General features: G+C 53.2%; 1 protein-coding gene across 4 annotated transcripts in view; it reads right to left on the reverse strand.

Annotated features, from left to right (window-relative positions):
• CARD11 (caspase recruitment domain family member 11) overlaps positions 1 to 22,235 on the reverse strand; it is a 143,938-nt gene that overhangs the window by 58,489 nt on the left and 63,214 nt on the right. Inside the window, exon 1 of one of the 4 annotated variants that reach the window (XM_043559580.1) lies at positions 3,750 to 3,861. The exons of the other annotated variants lie outside the window; for them this stretch is intronic. The gene's annotated coding sequence lies outside the window, so the exon portion shown is untranslated. Of the gene's footprint in view, positions 1 to 3,749; positions 3,862 to 22,235 lie in introns of those variants that run through there. 4 annotated transcript variants of the gene reach the window in all.

A 22,235-nucleotide genomic window follows, 5' to 3' on the forward strand; every position in this document is an offset into this window, starting at 1 on the left:
CAGAGTCTGACGCTCGCGGTCGCGCGGCAAGGCTGGAAAGAGACCCTCGGCAAACTCGGCGTGTCACGCTGGGGGGCTCCAGTCACCTCACCTAGGATTACGCTGGACCGAGCTCACGGTCCCGGGAGAAAAGGGACAGTCGGGACGCTGAGGGGAAGCTGCAGGACGCGTCAGTGGGCGTTAGTTTCAAGCGCGACGGGAGCACAACAGGGGCCGCGTCTGACCACACTTGGCACGCCGCTCGCTCAGGAAGCGCCCCGGGGCAAAGCACCGCGTCCCGATCCTTCTGGGACCAATGACCCAGTCTGTGGGGGTTCCAGACGCCTGAGTCAGTCCATTCCCCTCCTTCTGTGCGTCTCGTAATGTCACCACTTACTGCAGACCTTTGGGGAAGGATAAAGCACGGTGCCCGCATCCGGCACCCCCGATACTCAGATTTCCTGTCCTGGAGCATTCTGCCAAGAGATGGCCGGCGGGGGCGGGGGTGGGGGGGTGGGGGGGTATGGTTAGTTAAAATGCGTTCACTGGGCATCCGCTAGGTCAGGACCAGAGTAAGTCTGTACGTCCAATTAAACAGGCTTCTGGGAGGGAGACAGAGAAGGAGGAAAGGACTCAGGAAGGGTCTCTTTACTCCTAATTAGCTGCAAAATGAACAGCTTCCCCACGGAATGGGGCCCCTCCTCCCCACCGCCCCTGCAGCCCCACATTTCAATGAGCTCTGTGTTACTCGGGTCCCCTATGACTGGAGAGAATCGAGAGCTGGCTGTAGTTAATTGTGATAATGTGCTCAGGAGCAGAGCCAGCGGCAGCCTGGGGAGGCTGGCCAGAGATGCCGGCTTCCCCAACATGCCCTCCGCGGGGCTGCACGGACGGCGTGGCGGGCCAAGGCGGTGGGCCGAGACCCCCGTCGCAGGTTGCTTCTGCCGGGTGCTGCATCGAGAAGCCCGGCAAGGTCCCCCCTCCCACCTCCCTGCGCCCCGCTCCCCTTCCCAGTCCCGGCAGCCGGGAGCCCTCGAAGCCAGTGACTCTTAAAATGAGGACATTTATACGTGCGACGGAATACTATTCAGCCACGAGACGGAACGGGGCGCTGATCCGTGCTACAACATGGACAGACCTTGCAAACGTCACATGGAGTGGAAGAAACCAGACTCGAAAGGCCACGAGCGGCAGGATACCTTCAAACGCCCAGAGGAGGGAAGCCCACAGAGAGAGAGCAGGTGGGTGGCGGCCAGGGGCTGGGGGCCGGCAGACACGGAGGGGCGGCCGCTGATGTATACGGGGCTTTATTTTCGGGGCAAGGGACGTGCTTCGGAACTGGGTGCGGGTGGTGGCTGTACAGCCCTGTGAGCATGCTAAACACCAATTGTTCACTTTAAGGTGGGGGGGTGAACATTACGTGAATTTCACTTCCCTCAACCAAATCTGATCAAACAGATAAAAAGCTCCAATTTCTGGAACACGTGAGCTGCTGGTCCCGAACCAACACTAACCCCAGCCCTGACACAGCCTGGCCGGGAAGGTACCATCAACTCAGATGGAGACACGAGAGGGGCCCCACGGGCAAGGCAGGTGCATGCGCTCCTCACCCCCACCCCGGGGTGGGGGGGGGTCAGTCAACCCTGGGCTCGGGGAAGCACGGAAATCAGGAGTGACGTCTGCGGGCTGCGCGTCCAGGAAAAGGCACAAGGGAGACGGACGCAGCAGAAGGAGGCGGGGTGTGAGGTCTGAAGCGAGGACACGGGCTGAGAAAAAGGCACAGGAACTCAGAGTTTTATTTAGTGCCCGCAGGTGCACGGTGAGGGAAGGGAAGAGAAACGAAGCAAGACACAGCCGAGCAGGGAGGGGGTGGGCGGGGGCGGGAAAGGGAAAGCGGGGTCTGGTCTGGGAGGGCTGCTTCCGTGTTAGTGTCCCTGGGTCAGTCCCCGGGGTGGGGGCACGGGGGCTCCTGAGGCCGTGGCAAGGAGCACGTGAACTTGAGTGATTTCCCGTAGGTCAGCTCACCTGTTCTAAAGCCGCCAGGCAGCTTGAAACGTGGAAACACCGAGACTCACATTTTCCACGTTATCTGAGCACCAGAAGGGGGGCGGGGATGAGACTGTTACCAAACATCTCCGGACACTCCGATTTTGCTGCTGAGGAGAGAATCCCGTCCTGTGTCTCTCCTTCTTACTGATCTATTATGTAAGAGTGTCTTTAAATGAGCCTGTTGGGGTTGGGGGCGGGGGGGTGGGGTGGGTGTCCAGGCCCTGGTGCACACGAGCCCCCGGTTTTCTGATGTCCTGTGCTCCCTACACGGTGCAATGGAAACGCTTTCCGAGAGCAGCAGGCCCGGGAATGTGGGGATCTCTACACCCAGAGATCACCTCTCGCTTCTTGCCATGAAAGCAAAAGCTCATAAAATCAGACGCCAGCCAGACTTTTTTTTTTTTTTCTCCTTTGGCTTGTGTCAAACGGCTGGGATCACCGGTCATTACGTAAGGCGCCCCGTCCAAACTGCAACCCAGACACCGCAGATCGGTGCGGACTTGAGGCTTCGGAGCAAGTGTCGGCGGCAGTGGGTGGGGGGTGGGCTCTGTGCCTGCGTGTGGGGAGCTCTGCAAAGCCAGGCTCGAAGGCCGCCCGCCAGGCGCTACCCAGCCGTGTCGTAGGCCAGGCCGGCCTTCGTGGGACCCGCTCCACCGAGGGATGCTCTCCGCTGTGTGACTGGAGACACCCGCGACCTTACGTGGTCTCTCGTTTTAAAGGATGCCCCTGAGACCTTGCGGACTTCTTCGAACCCGTGATGTCAGCGTGACCTCCTGGAAGCAGAGGACAGCTTCTCATAAGCCCAAGCCGCCCGAGGCCTGCAGTTTCGACCCTGCAGGGCTTATCGGGTTCCTGAAGTGCTTCAGGAGGAAATGAGGAAGTGTCTCTGAGGCCTCCAGGAGATGCAGGGGGCGGGGGTGGGGGGGGGCGTTTTCCCTCGGGCCCTGTTCCTTCTGCTCCTTGAAAAGCCATTCACACTGCACTCTGCCTTTTCTCCCCGGGGTTCTGGTCAAAGTCTCCCACTGGGCTCGGGGCTCCAGTGTCTCCGTTTCTCCACATGCCTGCGGGCAGGGGCCGGGCCTTGGGTCAGCTGTGGGACAGTTAGCACCAGGCTCCCTTCTTTGCACACGGAATCTTAAACCTCGGAAGGATCGTCTGCAGGGTACCCCGGGGAGGGCTGCGGGGCTGTGAGCCTCACATAAAGGCAAGGGCCCGACCTTCCGGGACGGACGCCGCAGACAATTCCAGCGGGGGGCCTCGGGCACCTCACTGCCCCCAACAAGAGCACATTCTGTGCTCTCATGCCCGCTCCTCCACGCTGGGCACTGTCCTCCATCAGAAGAAAGTTCGAGAAGCCAGCACATAAAAATGCGAGCGTTCTGGTCCAAATCAATCATCAGGCATTTACGGAGGGGCCTTCTCTGGGCTCAGTTCCACGCTCTGTGCAATCAAAGTGACAGCCTAAACTAGTCGCCCTGGCACCGGCTGTTTGAGAGTCGACCGTGTTGTTTAAGAAATTGAGAAATGAAAGGGAGCATGTGTGGAGCCATTAGACACACGGTGTGGACGAAGCAAGGGGGTAGGGTGGGGGGCGCGGGGCTTATGGCACCCCCCCCCCCCGCCGCCCCAGCCGGCCCCACACGGCTCCCGCTGGGGCTTTGCTAGCTCAGCACACACGTGTCTCGGAGCTAAAGGACCTGCCGGCTGGACAATATACTCACATGTTTGCAACCAGCTCTGTCCTGGGTCTGCCTGGGGTCCCTCCGTGGCCCCCTCAGACCCCCTCTCCTCCAGCGCGCTGCCTGCCAGGCCCCCAGAACATGCTGATGCTGCACGGAACCGCGGCCTCTCCCGGAAGCCCACACAACACCCCACTGGGAGGCCGCCTCTATTTTTAGGGGCAGAGGTGGGGGGTGGGGGCGCTGCCATACTTCCCTTTTTATTTTTGTTCTGAGCAGAGTCTGTGGGTGACTTTCTACGGGGGCGGGGGGGGGGGAGGCTGAGACACTCGCCAAGGGGACCGTGCTCTCTCTGGCAGGCAGGGTCGCGTCTGCCTCGGGGGCGCAGGGGGGAGGGGGTGCAGGAGGGGAGGGAGGATCGGGCAGGAGCCTGGCGTCAGTCCTGCTCTCTCTTCCTGCTGTGCCCGACCTCGCCCAGGAGACCACGGTCCCCTGACTGTGAACTGCACCGAGGGGGAAGGCCGCAGGCGGGAAGCGTGGGGCCTAGAACGTTCCAGGGAAGATGTTCCACAAGCCTCACACCCAGCTGCCCCGAGCCAAACACACCGCTACTCGTTTTTGCTCGACACAGGCCGGCATCCACGGCGGGGCACTGACCCAGCTCCTCCCTGACCACCCGTGTCTCCTCTGCCCTCTCACCCCGCGGTGAGCTCCGATCACCCCATTCCCCTGGGGGAGCAGAGGGCCGTGTCCTCTCGGGAAACAGGGGAACGGAAGCTGTGGGCGGATGGATCCAGGTGATGTAGGCACACGCCTGAGAGGTCAGCCCCGCCCCTTCCTAGAAGCTGCAACGTCCCCCACCCCCACCCCGGTCCCTGCACAGCTGGACGCCAGTGTCTCCGCCTGGGCGCCACGGTCCGACTCCACTGCGGCCCGATTCCTGTGTCCCCGCCCGTACCGGTGGCCGGAGAACTTACGGTCCCCTCTCCTTTCCTAAACTATTGCGGTAGCATCAGTGAGCCGCGTGCATCTCAAGGACACTGTTCAAGGAGTTGGGGAAAGAAGACACCCTATGACCCACGGAGAAGCGGAGCGTGGCCAGCACCCCAGGGGGTCCTTCACGGCCCTTTCCGTGCCGTGCACCCACGCCAGTGCCCACCAGGACTGTGATTTCTGTGACAGAAAACTGAAGGAGCAGAGCACGCGCTGTTCGGGGCCTGGCTTGCTGCCTCAGTACCTCGGGGCACTGGCTGTGCCTGTCACTGGCTGGTCCCGTGTGGTGCCTGTCACTGGCTGGTCCCGGTGACAGAGCGTCGCCGCTGATGCGCGTCCCACAGTTTATCCCTTCACCTGTTGGTGGGCATTGCGGGTGGATTCCCAGGTTCCCCTGTTGGGACGTTCTTGGACGAATCTTCGCGTGGACAGGTGCCGTCACCTCTTTGGGAGAAGCGCCAAGGCTCAGGGCTGCTGGGTCACGTGGTCGGTGCTCGCCCAGCTCCATAAGCGACCGTCACCCTGTTTTCCAAGTCCCGCTCCTCTGCACCCGCGTCGGCCTTCTGCTCATGGAGGGGTGACCAGGTCCCTTCGCAGGGCCCCGGCTCCTGCCTCTCCCTCTCTCTCAAGCTGTCATCCGCTGATGCCCCCCGTGGTGCGCCGGGCTGTACAGGGCCCCCCTCTTCAGAATTCGACCGTATCTGGAAACGGGGGGTCTGCAGACGCACCGAAGCAGAGGTCTCCCTGGATTAGGGCGGGGCTTGAGTCAGTGACACACACAGAGACACAAGGGAAGACGGCCACGTGACTATGGAAGCAGAGGTGGGGGAGGTGGCCACGGGCTGTGGAACTTGGGGGCCACGAGACCTGCAAGAGTCGGGGGGATCCTTTCCTGGAGTCTCCGGAGGAAGGGGGCCCTGCCTTGTTCCCACCTTGATTTCAGACCGCTGGCCCCTAGGACTGTGAGAATATGTCTCTTTTCTTTCGAGCGAACCTGTTCATGGTAGTTTGTGAGGCCTGTGGTATTTTGTTACGGCAGCTTACGTGAAGTGAACGGCCCGCAGCACGTCTCCTAGCCAAACTCCTATTGGGCCTCCAAGCCCTCCGTCACCAGCGCCTCCTCCCACGGGAAGCTCTCCCTGACTGCCCACCCCTCACGGGCTCTCCTCCTGGGCCCCTCCGGACAGGACCCAGCAGGGCGGTGGGCAGGACTCCGCAGCCAGGCTACCACGGGGCCACGTGGCGACTGGGCGGGACGGGACCCTGATTCGGCGAGAGGCTGGCAGGGAGACGGAGGTCGAAAAGCTGGGTCTGGGGAGAGCTGAATGAGCAAGAGGGGGCCGCGAGGTCCCTGGGGGCTGCACCCTGGGGACTTCCTGCCCAGACTGAAGGGCTGGAGGGAGATGGGGAGGGGGAGGGGCAGGGGGCTGCCGGCAGGGCTCAGCCTTCAGGAGCCGGGGGTGGCCGCCCCTCAGAACTGACCACCGGCCCCCGTCTTCCCTTTGTGCTCCCATCCTCCACAGCCAAGCAGAAGCCAAAGGTCAGGGGGCCACGGACCGGCTCGGGTCAGCCTCTGGTGCGGCTGGCGGGACTGCAGGGCATCCCCTGAGGCCTCAGTCTCTCCAGTCACATGGGGACGACGGGAGTGCCGCCTCACGGGGTGTGAGGATGAAGTGATGCTTGGAAGACAGGAGCCCAGCGTGTGCACGTGGCCGGCCACCGGGGTTGGCCCCGTTGTGCTCCGCCCGGAGCGACAGCCTCCTTCCTGAGGACGTTAAGGGTGCTGGCATCTCGCGGTCACGCTCCTACGTTCCAGGTGCTGACGGCCTAGCTGGTGGCTTGAGCTGAAAAGAGGAGGAAGGAGAGGACGCGGTCTCCTCTCTGGGCGGGGGGCGGTCTGCAGGAGAGCCCCTCAGGGACAGCCAGATCCTTGTCCTCCCTCGTCCTTTGGTTCTGGAAGCGGTCCTATGTGAGCATCACGGCAGGCAAGCCTTCCTTGCTGGCACACCCTCAACCCCCCAGTGGTCCCATGTGGCCGCCGCCGTGACCGCCAGGAAGCCGAGGCTCAGAGAAGTCGGAGGACTTGCCTGAGGTCACACCGTGTCTCAGTCCGTAAAACACCTCCGCCGGACGGCTTAGACAACTGGTGTTCATTTCTCTCTGTTCTGCAGCCTGCAAAGTCCGAGCTCAAGGTACCAGCAGATCCCGTGTCCGGTGAGAGATCTCCTCTGGTCCGCGGATGGCCGCCCTTCCGTGGTGTCCTCACGTGGACTGTCCTTGGTGTGTGCTCACAACGAGAGAGCCCTGCCTCGTCCTCTTCCTACGAGACCCCTAATCCCATCACGAGGCCCCGCCCTCACGACTTCATCCAACCCTAATTTCCTCCCAAAGGCTCTGCCTCCAATACCCGCCCCCCCCACCCCAGGGGCTTAGGGCTTTCACACCTGAACTGGGGGGGGGGGGTCGCAGAGTGCAGCCCACAGCACTCGGGCAGTGGCAGGAAGGGTTAATGGCCCGGCTCCTCGTGGGATAGAAGGCGGGCTCGTGTGTGTCCCTCGCAGGGCCAGGCCCGCCCTCCACCTGCCCCGCCACGGGCATCACATCGACTGAGTGATGGCTTCCGACTCCGGAGCAAATCAGTGGAAAGGAAGCCCCCTCGCGGGTGGTCGCAGCACAAGGTAACGGGTTCCCGAGGGGGTCTTTGGTGCCGCTTGGGCCACCCACGCTGTTGTTTCACAGTTTGTGAATGGACGTGCCGAGACAGAATGAAGTGCTCGTGGGAGGGAACCTAGTCACGGACGGAAGGCCCAGCGCCTGTCACGCGGGGACTCGGCTGGGCCCTTGGTGTGCATTCTCTCAGGCTGCTCTCAGGCGCCCCGGGGGATAGGTCGCCTTACCCCCCACGCTGCAGAAGAGGGTGTGGACGGCAGGGCCCGGACCCCACGGGGCGGTGTGGGGAGGGAGGCTCGGGGACCGAGCCCGGTTTCCTTGACTTCCGCACACTGGACTTTCCAACACTCCGGAGAAACGGATCCTTCCGGGAGGAGATAAACCCACCAGAACCGAGCTGAGGGAAACCGCCTCGTCCTTTATGAGAAAGGGCATCTGAGCAGGCTGCAGGGTAGACCCCGATGCCCCTGACGTCCTTCCACCCCCAGGATGCTCAGAGCCTCCCCGCCGGACACACCAGAACGCAGTGGGCGTGAGTTTTTCCCGGCCTGGATGAGGACATGCCCACTGGGCCCACCAGGGGCACAGCACAGGGGGGTGGGCATCACAGGGTAGAAGGAGCTGAGTTCTCACGGCCAGTCGCTAAGTGACACGTGAAAGGAAGTAGGATCCGAGAGCTTCCTGCACACACACCCCGTGAGCCTGGAGTCTGAGCTGCAGACAAAGAGCGATTTTTCTAGTATGGCAAGAACACACACACACACACACACACACACACACAGCCCATCCCACTCTGCAACAAAAACAGCCTTGCGGGGGCTCAGTGACCCTGGACCCAAAACACACCCACACTGGACTGGGGCCCTGGCATCCCAGCCACACCCAGAGGCCCGGGTCTGCCCCGCCAAGGCCCCGCAACGTGTTCGGGCCCGCCCAAGGACGCAGGATTCAACCTCTTCCCCCGTGTTATTTGTTCTATTTATCTCCGCCTTGAAGCCGTACATCTAAACAGCGCGGGCCCTTGACTGCTGAGTCAGCGCCAGGGCTAAAACTCATAAAATCCTATTTCAAAAAGGTCCAATGATTTTATTTTCCGACCATAAATATGGAATTTAATTAGCAGCTTGCTGCTAATGAAGTCGCCGTGGAAGCCGGCCTGAGGACACAGAGCAGAAGAGAACGCCCACAGTACACAGAGCCTGCGGCCCTGTTAACTCTTGCCTCACCCCCTGCCCTTGGCCAGGTCCCCTGAGGCCTGGAGAGCCATCGACAGCCTCTGACCTGGAAGGACAGGGGGCCGCTGGCTCAGAGAACGGGAAGTGGGTCAGATGTCCCCTCTGGGCCGGTGGGAAGTCCTGGGCTCTCTGGCCTGGCTCATCTCCACAGCAGGAGGGAGGGCCTGGAAAGAAGCTGGAAACATCAGTGCTTAGAAAGAGCCCCGTTACTCCGCATCACGGGACATCAGTGGCAGAACAACGTGGGGGTATTCGCACTTGACTGAACACTGGAAGCCCAACTCCTCGCTCCTCCAACCACCCCGGGGCCTCGGTTTATGTTTTGTAAAATGGGAATCTATAAATAATCTGGAAACAGTTTATCTAGGCATAATGCCCACGGCGGGTGGAATGTTAGCGATGATTAAATGTATTTCTAGAGCACGTGCCTAGGATATAGCCGGCGCTTGGGGAATGGGAGCCTGCGTTATCACCATCCTCGTACGAGTTTGTTAGTTAAATCCAAAGTCCAGAACTCACTACGCTCCGAGGTGCTGTTGAGAAGAAATGGAGTATTTCAAGCGCCATCCAAGAAGCTGAAGTTAAAACACAAAAAACTCAGTCCCCAGGTCGGTGCTGAAGTCACGTGAACATCAACCAAAATGTGTCGTGTGTCACCTTGTCTAAAATCCAGGTGTGCACGCGCCACGCGAGGATATGTCCTTCCCACGTGCAGAGGTCATGGCCACGCACGGACTTCCCAAACACGAATACCTGTTAGACGTGAGCCACGCTCCCTCTGGACGGAATCTACAGCATGCAACTTCAGACTTAGTTTGCAGTCAAGGCACACATTATCATACTCCAGAAAAAAGTTAATGGCAGAAGGTAATAGAGTTTTGAGGGTTGTTTTCCTTCTTGCCTTTTTTTTTTTTTAAATTGAAGCGTATTGCCATTCTGCTGGCATTTGAGTTCTTGAATAAGTAGGAACAGTGCATGTTTCAGCACCCTGTGGCTCTGCGGGGAATTCCCCTAGGGTCACGGCCAAGATTTCTGGGATGCTGGAGCCTGAACCCCCTCAGGTGCAACCGTCAGCCCCAACAGGTGCAGCCGGCTTTAGGGATTAAATGTCGCGGGCACGCTATGCTGTGTCCACCCAATCCCCTTGTCCCCCATTTACCGCGTTTAGCACCGTAGTCTCCTCTCCACCACAAGCATCGGGTGATCTCCCCCGTGAGGAACCATCTGGGCTCCTGGGCTGAAATCCCTCAGAGATCAATGCCACCTGGGCGCCCACGGCATCGGCACCACCTGGAGCTGGTCGGACCTGCAGCTCTCCAGACCTCTTCTTCAACGTTCTGACTCAGAGCCTGCGTTTTAAGGAGCTCCCTGGGTGACACACAAACACACACCGGCTGGTGCCCTTCTAACCCAGCACTCACCGTCTGCAGAGATGCCGTGTGCCTATTCACTCCCCTTCGGAGTCTTCTGGAATGTTTGTTTGACACTGTGCTGCTCTCTCCTGGCTCACGCCCCGCCTGGCCTCTGATGGAGCTTCTGACTTTGCATTCTGGCTCAAAGCATTCAAGTTTCTTATGGGCGGCTGGGTGCCAAGGAGGACCACGTCTTCACACTTTATCCCTCCGTGGCCCTCGCTTTGCCGTGGCCTTGCTGTCGGCCCTAGACGCTCGTGCATGTGATATGACACGTCGGGGGCACACTGGCTTCATTCCTGACCAACAGCATCACTGGAAGCAACGTCTAAACTTGGGGATCTGGGCTCGGCCACCCGCTGCCTACCTCTTCTTCCCCCAGCCACCTTCCAACGAGTCTTGTAAGAACGGTGTTTCCTCGTAGCTAGTCCCGCAAAGCGAAGGAAGGATTCTTTTGCAAAGTAAGGATTCGGCCCCACAGCTATTGCTTATAAAATTCTAATATTTCATACAACAAGACCTGGGGGGCGTACTTGAAGTCTTATTTGTGGACAGGGTGCCCCATGACTGCTCCTTCCAATAAATCCTAAATCGCTGCCCATCTGTAATTAATCCCTTCTCATCTGGCTTCGGCGCATTCGGATCGGTCATCAGGTATGTGGAAAGTAACACATTACACATGGCAGCAAAAATGTTAAACAGTTACAAGGTGTGAGGAGATGTTTGCAACTGTTTGTAGACATTGGAACAGGTGGCTCAGGATGACCCTAATGGAAGATCAACTCGGGAGCTAAACCTCATGACTGCTCTGGCTTTTTGCCTAGACGCACCTTACGCAGCGTGGATGGCAGGTTGGAGCTCCAGAGCAGGGCAGCTGCACCAGAGCGGAGGGGAGGCAGACATCAGAGTTCAGGGCTGTTGAGGTCTGCAATGTGAGAGGACGGAGGCTGAAGGGAACTACACAGGGCGTGGCTAGATACTAAATTGCGCCCACGCAGGCAGGACCCCGCGAGCTGGGCAGAGAGCAACGACCACGGGACTGTGACCTGAGAAGGTGCAGATGACACATAGGGCTGAGATGCTAGAGTTTAAACTAGCCACACTGGAGAGACTTCACTGAGTTAGGGACCCAGAAAGTCTGTATCTTAGGAACAGGCCTACTCTAACTTCAGAATAAAGGTGACGCCAGAGGCACCTTACCAACCTTAACAGTAAATTTCAAAAGGATCAGGCCTATTCATACATAAATTGTTTGCCAGGCCATAGCTTATCACAAATTACAGACAATCAAACCCAGAAACTTGGTATCCACGAGGACCAGAATTCAAGAAAAAATTTTAGCAGACGTGTGCATAAGCTGACCAATTTACCTCATACTCAGAAGGGGAAAAAAACCAGTCAATGGAAACAGATCCAGAAATTACAGTCTGCACATCAAGACCTTAAAGCAGCTATCATTCACAGGTCAAAGATTTAAAGAAAACATGGACATAATGATAAAACAGATTATGAAACAAGAAATAAATGAAAATTCTAGATGTTAAAAATTAGAATATAAAGTTATAAATTCAGATAGGCAGGTTTAACAACCACTTGGACCCTGCAGAATATACAGTAAACTTGAAAACAGGGCAACAGAAACTCTACACCTGAGGCACAGAGGGGAAGAAAAGGCTAAAAATGCCGAAGAGAGAATGAAAAAACTTGCTATGGGATCATAGCAAGTGATCTAATTTTATGTAATTGGAATCCCAGAAGGAGAAGAGAAAGAGAAATTGTAGAATAGAAACTATGTTTTTAAATGTTTCCATATTCAGGGCACCTGGGTGGCTCAGCAGACTCAGCGTCTGACTCTTGGTTTCCACTCAGGTCACGATCTCTTAGTTTGTGGGTTCAGGCCCTACATCAGGCTCCGTGCTGACAATGCAGGGCCTGTTGGGATTCTGTCTCTCTCCCTTTCTCTCTGCCCCTCCCCTGCTTGCATTGGCTTCTCTCTCTCTCTCTTTCTCTCTCTCTCTCTCTCTCTCAAAATAAATAAATAAATAAACTGTAAACATAAAATAAAATGTTTCCATATCTGATGAAAAATATCAACCTACAGGTTCAAGAACCCCAGTGAACTCGAAACAAAATGAACACAAAAGTGTACATAGTCATATCTCAAACAAATTGCTAAAAATTGAATATAAAGAGAAGAATGTTAAAAAAACAAGGAAGATACATTCTACACCATGCAACAGTGGTAAGAATTACTGTTCATTCCTCATGGGAAACAATGTGGAGAAGAAACCAGAACCGTATCTTTAAAGACTTAAAACAAAAATAACAACCCATTGTGCCCCTTATAACACATGTAGAAAATACAGGCCAGTAACATCACAAGGATGACTTTACACTAGATGCAAAGCGACAGAAATACGAGGTAGGTTGTGGTGAGCTAAAGATGCATTTTATAAACCATAGAGCAACTGCACATTCACAGGAATAAAACAAAAGAAGTAGGCTAACAAGCCAACAGAGGAGATAAAATAGAATACCAAAAAAGACTGACTTGATTAATCTTCTTTGATTAATCCAGTGAAAGGCAGAAAAGGAGGAAAAATGAAACACAGAATGGATGCATCCTAAGGAAAACACTCAGATGGTAAATGTAAATGAACTAAACACTTCAGCTAAAAGGCAGAGATAAATAAAAAGGCATTAAAAAACATAAAAAAAAATGATGATGGAGTCCCTTCATCCAGAAGCTATGACGGTCCTAAACGTGTACGCATCTTATGACAGAGGTTCAAAACACACGAGGCAAAAAATGGACAAAACTGGAGGGAGGATTAGAGAAATCTACAATTGTAGTTGGAGATTCCAACACTCCTCTCGGTTATTTTTAGGACAAGCAGACACAAATCAAGGATACAGGAGACTGGAACAACATTATCAACCCACTTGACCTAAAGGACATTTACAAGACATGACAGCTGACAAGTTGTAGGACACCTGCAGAATATACATGCTTTTCAAGCGTGCATAAAATATGCACCGAGACCTTCGGCTGGTCCATAAGACAAGTCTCAAAAACTTTAATAGATTTAAAATTATGTAAAATATCTTTTCTGGCAAAAAGGAACTAAATCAGAAGTTGATAACTAAAAATCCCCAGATATCTGGAAATTAAATGACACAGTCCTAAATAACCCACTGCTCAAAGAAGTGAAAGGGGAATTTTGAAAATATTTGAACTAAACAGAAATAAACACACAGTATCAAAAATTGGTGGCCTATGGCTACAGCAAGGCTTAGAGGAAATTTATAAATTTAAAGGCTTATATTAGAAAAGAAGAATGATTTAAAATTAATGACCTAAATGTCGACATTAAGAAGCCAGAAAAGTCGAAGTAAGTAGAGGGAAGGAGACAATGAAAATGAGTAGAAAACAATTAAAATGGAAAATATAACAGCAATATGGAAAAATCAGTAAAATAAATTCTTTGAAAAGACTAACAAAATTGATAAGACTCTAGCTAGACTAAAAAAAAGAAAACAAAATAATCAATATCAGGTATGTAATTAGAGATCCACCAGGCAGTGAGAGGATATTATGGGAATATTATGGAAAACTTTATGCCCACACATTCTACGCATAGATGATAAGGACAAAAATTATGCAAAACACACAAATTCCCAAAAGTGACGTAAGAAGAGACAGTTTGAGTTAGCCTATCTATTTAAGATTTTGAAGTCATTATTGGAAAGTCTCCCACAAAGAAAGCTCTAGATTCCTATGGCTTCACTGAATTCTACCAAACACTTTAGACAGAAATAACACCAATTTTACATAAACTCTTTCATAAAACAGAGAGAGAAGTAATATTATTCCCCATCTCATTTTATGTGTCCCAAATTATGCTGACCATAATGAAGACAGTGCAACACCAAATGAAGACATTACAGGAAAAGACAATTAAACAAAACAAAACAGTATCCTTCATGAATACAGATGCAAAAATTCTGACTGTGATTTTTGCACAAAATTTCAGAAATATATACAAAGGATAACACAACAAGACCAAGTGGGGTTGATGCTGGGAATGTAAGGTCGGTTCAACATTCAAGAAAATCAACCAATGTAATTCATCCTGTTAAGAGACTAAAGCGGGAAAAAGCCTTATGATTATCTCAACACATGCAGAAATCATCTGGCAAAATTCAACACTCATTCATATTAAAAACCCTCCACAAACTAGCATAGAAGGAACTGCCCTCAACCTGATAATAGCTAGCATCATACTTCATGACAAAAGGTGAAATGCTTTCCCTCTAATGTTGGGAACAAAGCAAGGATATTCCCATGAACCGCTTCTATTCAGTAGTATACTGGGGGTTTCTAGATGGTGCAACGAGGCAAGAAAAATAAAGGAAATGAAGATTAAAAAGGAAGAGGTAACCTGCCATTATTTGCACACGTCACGATTGTGTACAGACAAAATACAAAGGAATCTATAAAAAACCTACTAGAGTCGGTATCAATAATAAGTACTTATAATTAATCACAAATTTAGCAAGGACACAGGATGCAAGGTCAGTATACAATAATAATAAAAAAAAAAACCCCTAATATCAAAAAGTCTAAAATACTGCAGATTTAAATACAATGAATGATACAATGTCCGCGCTGAAACACTACAAAGCATGGCTGTAAAAGAAAATAAACCCTAAACCAAATGGAGAGGTAATGTATCATGGTCCCAGATAGGAAGATTCTTCAATGTGGTTGAGATGTTAAGGTGTCTGTTAGGTGGAAATTTACCTGTGACTTCAATACATTGCAATCAAATACCAAAAAGCTTTTTGGTATGGCATGAACTAACTAATTCCAATGTTTATATAGGAAGGCCAGGAACAATTTTGGGGGGGGAAAAAAAAAGAATGAAATTGGAGGAACGTGATATGAATTAATATATATTAAAATATATGTATTTATCTATTATGCTATGTTCTCTATTACATTATCGTATAATATGTAGTCATATTATAAGTTATATAGATAGATAGATATAATTTCAAGACTTACTGTCAAACGATAATCAACAAGACAGTGTGTTTTGCTGTATAAAGGCAGGCAAAAAATCAACGAAAGAGAACAGTGGGTCCAAAAAAGATCTACAGCTACATTGCCAGTTAATTTTTGACAAAGACAGCAAAGTAATTCAAAGGTGGTGGGAAAGTCTTTTCAGTGATTGTTGCTGGGGCAGCTGGACATCCACATGGAAAAAGATAATCCTCCTGCCCGGACACTAACATTAACTCAGGACAGACCACCGACACAACCCTAAAATCCCAAACTGTGATGTCTGTAGAAGAAAACATAAGAACGCCTTGAAGTGGGCCCAGATTTCCTGGACAAAATCCAGAAAGCACTAACCACAAAACTGAAGAAAGAAAAAAAAAAAACAATCAATAACCTTCATCGAAAGAAAAACAACAACAAAAACAAAACCTTGAAAACCCGCCCATGAAAAACACTAGTGGGAAAATGAACAGGGAATCCGTGGACTTGGAGGAAACTGTTGCCATAGATAGGCCCCCAGATGAAGGACTGGTACCCGGAACATGTGAAGAAAAGAACCCCTCAAACCAAAACTAAACAGTAACGGGTCAAAGAGTAGACGGAAGGCCTGGGCACCCATTTCAAAAAGGAACACATACAGCTAAACACACGAGAAAGCGCTCGCGATGGCTAGTCAGCAGGCGACTGCAAATTCAAAGAGCACGAGGGAACACCGCACGTCCAGTAGAACGGCCAAAATACAGATGCGAGGACGCCGTATGTGGGGAAGGTGCGGCGAACGAGAACTCATACCCAGTTGCTGGGCTGCCAAAGAGCTTCCACTCTGGAAGGCGGTCTAGCAGCTCTTGCAAAATTAAACATGCCCTCGTCCTCTGACCCAGCACAGACCTAGGGTCCTAGGACTCTCGGTATCTACTCAAGTGGCGGAGAACACGTCTGCACAAAGACGGGCGCGTGAATGTTTAGTACGGCTTTGCTCGTGATAGCAGAAAACTGGAAGCAGTCCAAATGGCTGTCAACAGGACGATGGATAAACCATCTGTAGTTAAGAAAAAGGAAAACAGAGGATCAAACGCACGGCATGGGCAAATCTCAAAAACGTGCGGAGCGAAGGGAGCCGGACGCGAAGAATTACGCGCCGTGGGATTCTCGCGAGGTGAAGTGCTCACGCAGGCAAGGCCATCCGACACAGCAGAAGTGGGAGCAGTGGCTACGTCCGCTGGGAAAGGTAGGCACTGACGGGCAAGCACACGAGGGCACTTGCTGGCTGGGGGTTAGAAAGGGTTTATATTTTGATGGGGTATGGGTTACCTTTTGTTTTCTTTCTTTTTTTTTTTTAATTTTTTTTTTCAACGTTTATTTATTTTTGGGACAGAGAGAGACAGAGCAGGAACGGGGGAGGGGCAGAGAGAGAGGGAGACACAGAATCGGAAACAGGCTCCAGGCTCCGAACCATCAGCCCAGAGCCCGATGCGGGGCTTGAACTCACGGACCGTGAGATCGTGACCTGGCTGAAGTCGGACGCTTAACCGACTGCGCCACCCAGGCGCCCCTAAACGTTATTTATTTTTTTTTTAATTTTTTTTTTTCAACGTTTATTTATTTTTGGGACAGAGAGAGACAGAGCATGAACAGGGGAGGGGCAGAGAGAGAGGGAGACACAGAATCAGAAACAGGCTCCAGGCTCTGAGCCATCAGCCCAGAGCCCGACACGGGGCTCGAACCCACGGACCGCGAGATCGTGACCTGGCTGAAGTCGGACGCTTAACCGACTGCGCCACCCAGGCGCCCCTTGTTTTCTTTTTTTAATGTTTATTTATTTTTGAGGGAGAGAGAATGGGCACGAGTGGGGGAGGGGCAGAGACAGAGAGAGAGAGAGAGAGACACAGAGAGAGGGAGAATCCCACGCGGGCTCCACGCTGTCAGCACAGAGCCCGACGCAGGGCTCCAACTCACAAACTGTGAGATCGTGACCTGAGCCGAAGTCGGACGCTCAACTGATTTAGCCACCTGGGCGCCCCTGGAGGACAGTACTGAACCCACTATGGTATGCCCTCTGGTCCCCAGAATTCATATCCATCCCACTTGCAAAACACATTCCCCCACACCAGCACCCCGCTAAGTGTTGAACCATCTCCAGAAGCCCCCCGTTAACATGCACACGTCACCTGGGACGAGAGGCTGTACCCGGCAATTCTCTTCTGGGTTGGTCCCAGTGGAAAGCTATAACTGACCTTGAAAGGCTCAGGGATCCCGCTCCCGGGCAGAGAAGAGACAAGGGAGGCAAGTTTCATTCAACACAGGTGAGATGGCAGGCAACAGCCCGTATCGGGGTCTGGGATGGGCAGGCCCAGGCCACAGATGTGCAGCAAATGCGTACTTTTCTGCATTAAAATTCAAAAGGGCAACATGGGGGCTCATTCAGGCCACCATCCCATCGGACGCAGAGGGCACTTCCTGAGGGTCTTGGGAGGAAGTTTCTGGCAGCCATCCTGGATTGGTATCTGACCCCCTGGGAGGCACGACTAACATCTGTGGGGCCCTGAGAACCTGGGAACACGCCCTGACACTTGCTAACTCCACAGGAAGGTGGGGGGTATGTGCTGGGGCCACCCCCTGCAGGTTTAGGAGCTGGCTCTCAGTACACCTGTCCCTGACACACCCTACCAGCCCCCCTCCCCTTTCTCCAGGCCAGAGGAACCCGTCCTACCACCAAATGCTCCCAGGCCTTAAGCCTCCTTCACCTTGTACCATCAAAGTCGGCTCTCAGAGCGGAAACAGACTGCCACCTTCTCACAGCGCCCCTGGCATACAGATATTCCTGGTCACGATTGATCATGAATTCCCCACCCAGGGTAATAACCCCGCGGGGCGGCTGAGCCCCATTCACACACGAGCACAGACCCTCCAACACCAAGGTGCCGGCTGCCGGCTCCGTCATGTTTCAGCTCCTTCACGAACACCTGTTTTGGGAGAGCAGACATCGCTATTCCTAACAGGGATTTCAAACATCGGGGATCTGACTGCATGTGTGTGTCGGGGGCGGGGAGAACTGTTCTTCAAACGGGGGCCTCGAAACCACAGCGCTGTTTATATGTGAGAAAAACACGGTTAGAGGGTTGGGCTGCAGTGGGTTCTATGCGTGGTGCCTTTGCCGGACGGAAGCTCGGAGGTCTGCAAGAAGGTCTTTTTTTTTTTTTTTTTTTTAATTTTTTTTAATGCCTTTTTATTTATTCTTTGAAGGAGAGAGAGAGAGAGAGAGAGGCAGAGCATGAGCGGGAGAGGTGCAGAGAGAGAGGGAGACAGAATCCGAAGCAGGCTCCAGGCTCCGAGCTTTTAGCACAGAGTTCGACGCGGGCCTCGAACCCACAGACCGTGAGATCGTGACCTGAGCCAAAGTCAAATGCTCAACCGACGGAGCCACCCAGGCGCCCCTGCAAGAACGTCTTAAGGAGCCTCACCAGAAATGCCCATTCTCTTGTGGTAACTGTATGGGCTCCGGCTGGTCAAGGTACCAGCAGGAACGGTTTCCCGTGAGACCCTCTTCCTGGCTTGCAGACGGCCGGCCCCCACCCCAGTGTGTTCACGCACAGCCTCCCCGCCGTGTGTCCGCATCCCTGGTGTGTCCTCCTCTTATATGAGGAGACTCAGCCCACGGGGTCAGAGCCCCACTTTTATGATCTCGTGTAACCTTAATTAGCTCCTTACAGGACCGTCTCTAAATACAGTCACAAGGGGGCTCGGGCCGTGGACGTGGGCAGAGGGGACACAATTCAGTCCAACACAGTAATTAAGCACGCCACTTTTCTGTCTTCACAGGACGTGTGAACCAAATTTGTTAAACAGAGGGGACTTTGCCGGTGACAGGCGCATGAAGAGTCCTCCTAGCAACACCGCCATCGCTCAACATTTCGCGGGACCTTTCCAGTTGCTCCCAGTGACGCTTTATAAGCCATGGTCCCGAAGCTTGAACAACAAACCCAAAGGGGAAGGATTCCAGTCCTTTTGTGTGCGGTGACACTGTCACTGGAGAAGCTGGGGCCCACACAGCAGCCCTGCCCGAGAACTTGGGTTCCCCATGTCCTTGCATCTGCCCATGCTGGTCCCTGTGCCTACAACACAGATTCCCAAGGCAGGAGGTCAGAGGCACAGCCTGAGAATCTGCATGTTTAATGGGGTGCTGGCCCGCAGGTCGCATCTTGAGTGGTAAGGCCTTTTGTCCCTTTGTCGGTCACCAGCAGCAGCCATCAGCCACGGGAGTAAACCTGTAAAGGCTGCCTCTCACGTAATCCTTGGGACATTCAAGTGAGAAAGATTTTGGGATCACGTGCACTTGACCGAGACCCGGCATCTGGAGACAGAAGGCGACTTGTCCAAGGTCACTGGCAGTGAGCGATACGGCCAGGATTTGAACCCAGGTCAGGTAACATGCTCATTCCCCTGCCACCTCCCTTTAAACACCAGGTGATGTGAGATTAACCTGGTTTTTTTTTTTTTTTTTTTTTTTTTGGTTTAATCTCTCCCCTTCTTGCCTTCAGCAAGCCAGCTGGGATGAAAATCTATCACAGAAGGACAGAAAGGGGGACACGGGAACACATCAAGAATAGCAAAACAGAGTTAACAAAGACAGAGGTGACTTTTTCAGGTCTCCTATCACCGGCCGTGATTAATTTACAGCTTTTTACATGCTAATGTTTTCCTGCCTTCTGCCAGTAATAAATAACCAATATGCTTTAATACCTCGTTATTATTCATCCCTTTCAGATATTTGGATTTTGATTCTTCACTGCCGTTCAATCACATTGAATTTCTTTAACCAGGACAGCTCCATTAAGAGTCCCCTCCAAGGACATCCTGGCGGGGCGGTGACAATAATGGATAATGGGTGACAAGAGAGAGAGTGGGGAGCTGCCATACGAAATATTAGCAGCCGTGGGGAAAGAGGGGGAAGCCGTCATGAAAAACACCAACAAACTACATTTAAGTAACGCTGGGGTTGTGACCCAGGCCAATAAAACCAGGAGACGTACAGTCACGGCTGACGCGCCATTCGTAACGTGCCTTCCTCTGCTGGTTCCTCCAGCGGGGACGTGGACCCGCTTCACCACCTTCCTGACGCGGAGGGCTCCCCTCGCGCACCGGCCTGGGCCGAGATGGCCCGCCAACCCGACCCGTGTACTGCAGGAAGCTACTTGGGGCTCTCTCCCTCTTCACCCCCTCAACGTATTTTTCAAGCAACGAAGAAGGCTAAGCCTACGAGCCAAAGCTGGTTAGAAGGGTCATTTCCTTCTGCAACTTGTCCTTTTTCCCAGGACTCCAGAACTCTCTGGCTCACCCTCCATTCCACACACGACAACTCCCGTTCTCTCGGGCCGGTTGAGGACTGGACAGCACGAGCTCCATTCTGCGGCTGCTCCAAGAGCGTGGGCATCACACCCACGGTCTCAGGCACCTTGACCGTGAACGGTCACCCGGGCCTTCAGCGGCCACTGTTCTGCCTTCTCAGGCCTGCCCACGCCCTCCAGGGCAGGATCCCCGGAGATGTTTCCAGCACAAGGAACCCTTCCCCACGGGGCAGCGCTTCTAAACTTTCTCGAATCCGTTCGGTGTCTGGGACCACCTCCAGGATGATGTTTTTTGACACGCACGACATAACATACAGAGGATCACAAAGCGAAAGCATTATGTGAAAACATCAAATATTTTAAAGATTATGATCTTCTAATATGTGTGCTTCCTTATTAACGCATCCAGTAAGATCTAGAACTGGGGTATAACAGCTCCCTTGATTTCGAAACAGGGACATGCAGATAATACTTCGAGGTACCTATAATACCCGTGACGGGACACGAAAATATTTGCGATTTCTGTTGGTGACAACGTTAAAAATGCCGCCGATGCCGCTGTGGCTTGTCTCCTGAACTCAGAATTAAAGGAAATGCTGACCTTTCATTAGAGTTGACGAAAATAAAGATGTAATTTCTTCCAGCTGCGTTCGTGGGCTCTCGAACTCCATCCACGGATCCCAGGGTGGGGGCCGCGCTGGGCTCCCGGTGAAGCAGCCTGCCCCGGGGCCACGCCCTCCTGTTTCCTTGCGAGCAGGTGCAGGACCCCCAAGGCAAGGGACCCCGTCTGTCTTATTTGCAACAGCAACATGAACACGAGGCCTGGCAAAGCGCCTGGGATATCTGCGGCTGCAGGAGAGATTCCTGATGGACGAGCGGCGTGGGGGCAACCTTGCTCCGCATCGGTGCGTGGCATTTCGGGATGGCTCCTCGAGAAAAGCGGGGAGCCCGGGGTGTTCACCCGTGCCTCTGTGCGGATTTGCTCAGCCAACACCATACACATTTATTTATTCTCGTTGCGCTCTACATATCATAAAACCTACCACTTCGAGGGCACGATTCGAGGCGTTTTGGTACATCCACAAGGTTGTGTAACCATACCATCTAGTTCCAGAACGCAGTCATCGCCCCTAGGCAGAAGCCCTGTCCCCGTCAGCTGTCCCTCCCCATCCTGCCCCTCCCCCCCCCCCGCAGCCCCTGCCGACCACTGCTCTGCTCTGTCCCCATGGAGTCCCACTTTGGACGCGTCATGTATGTGGAATCCTACACTCTGTGGCCTTTTGTGTCTGGCTTCCGTCATTCAGCAGAATGTCTTGGAGGTACACCCACGCAGAAGCGTGCCCCAGTACTGGGTTCCTTTCGTGGCTGAGTGTAGTGCACTGTGTGGACAGACCACGTTTTGGGTGTCCATTCATCTGTTGATAGACGTCTGGATTGTCAACAGATGCTTATCTGGCACCAGCATGCGCCAAATCTAACTCAAGGCAAGCAGGGACCCTGCCCCCAACTGGGTCCGAACAGCAGGCCCCGAGGCCAGACCCTAGGGTTGGGATCCCTCAGTTTCCCCACCTGAGGTCATGGGGAGGCTTTAGAAAGTGAATGCACGTGAAAGACTTAGAATGTTGGAGAAGAGAGGTGAGAAATGACACCAACCACACCGTGTGATCAATGCCAGGAAAGGGGCCGGCAGGTGTGGATGCAACAGGGCTGCTCACAGAGTCAGGGCACTTGGACGATGCACTCGGGGAAGGCCCGTGTCAGTCTTCATTCGGGGCCCAGACGATGAGTCGGAACCAACTGAAGGAAGC

This window comes from Prionailurus bengalensis, chromosome E3 (genome assembly GCF_016509475.1).
Source record: "Prionailurus bengalensis isolate Pbe53 chromosome E3, Fcat_Pben_1.1_paternal_pri, whole genome shotgun sequence".
In the NCBI taxonomy this organism is placed as follows: domain Eukaryota; kingdom Metazoa; phylum Chordata; class Mammalia; order Carnivora; family Felidae; genus Prionailurus; species Prionailurus bengalensis.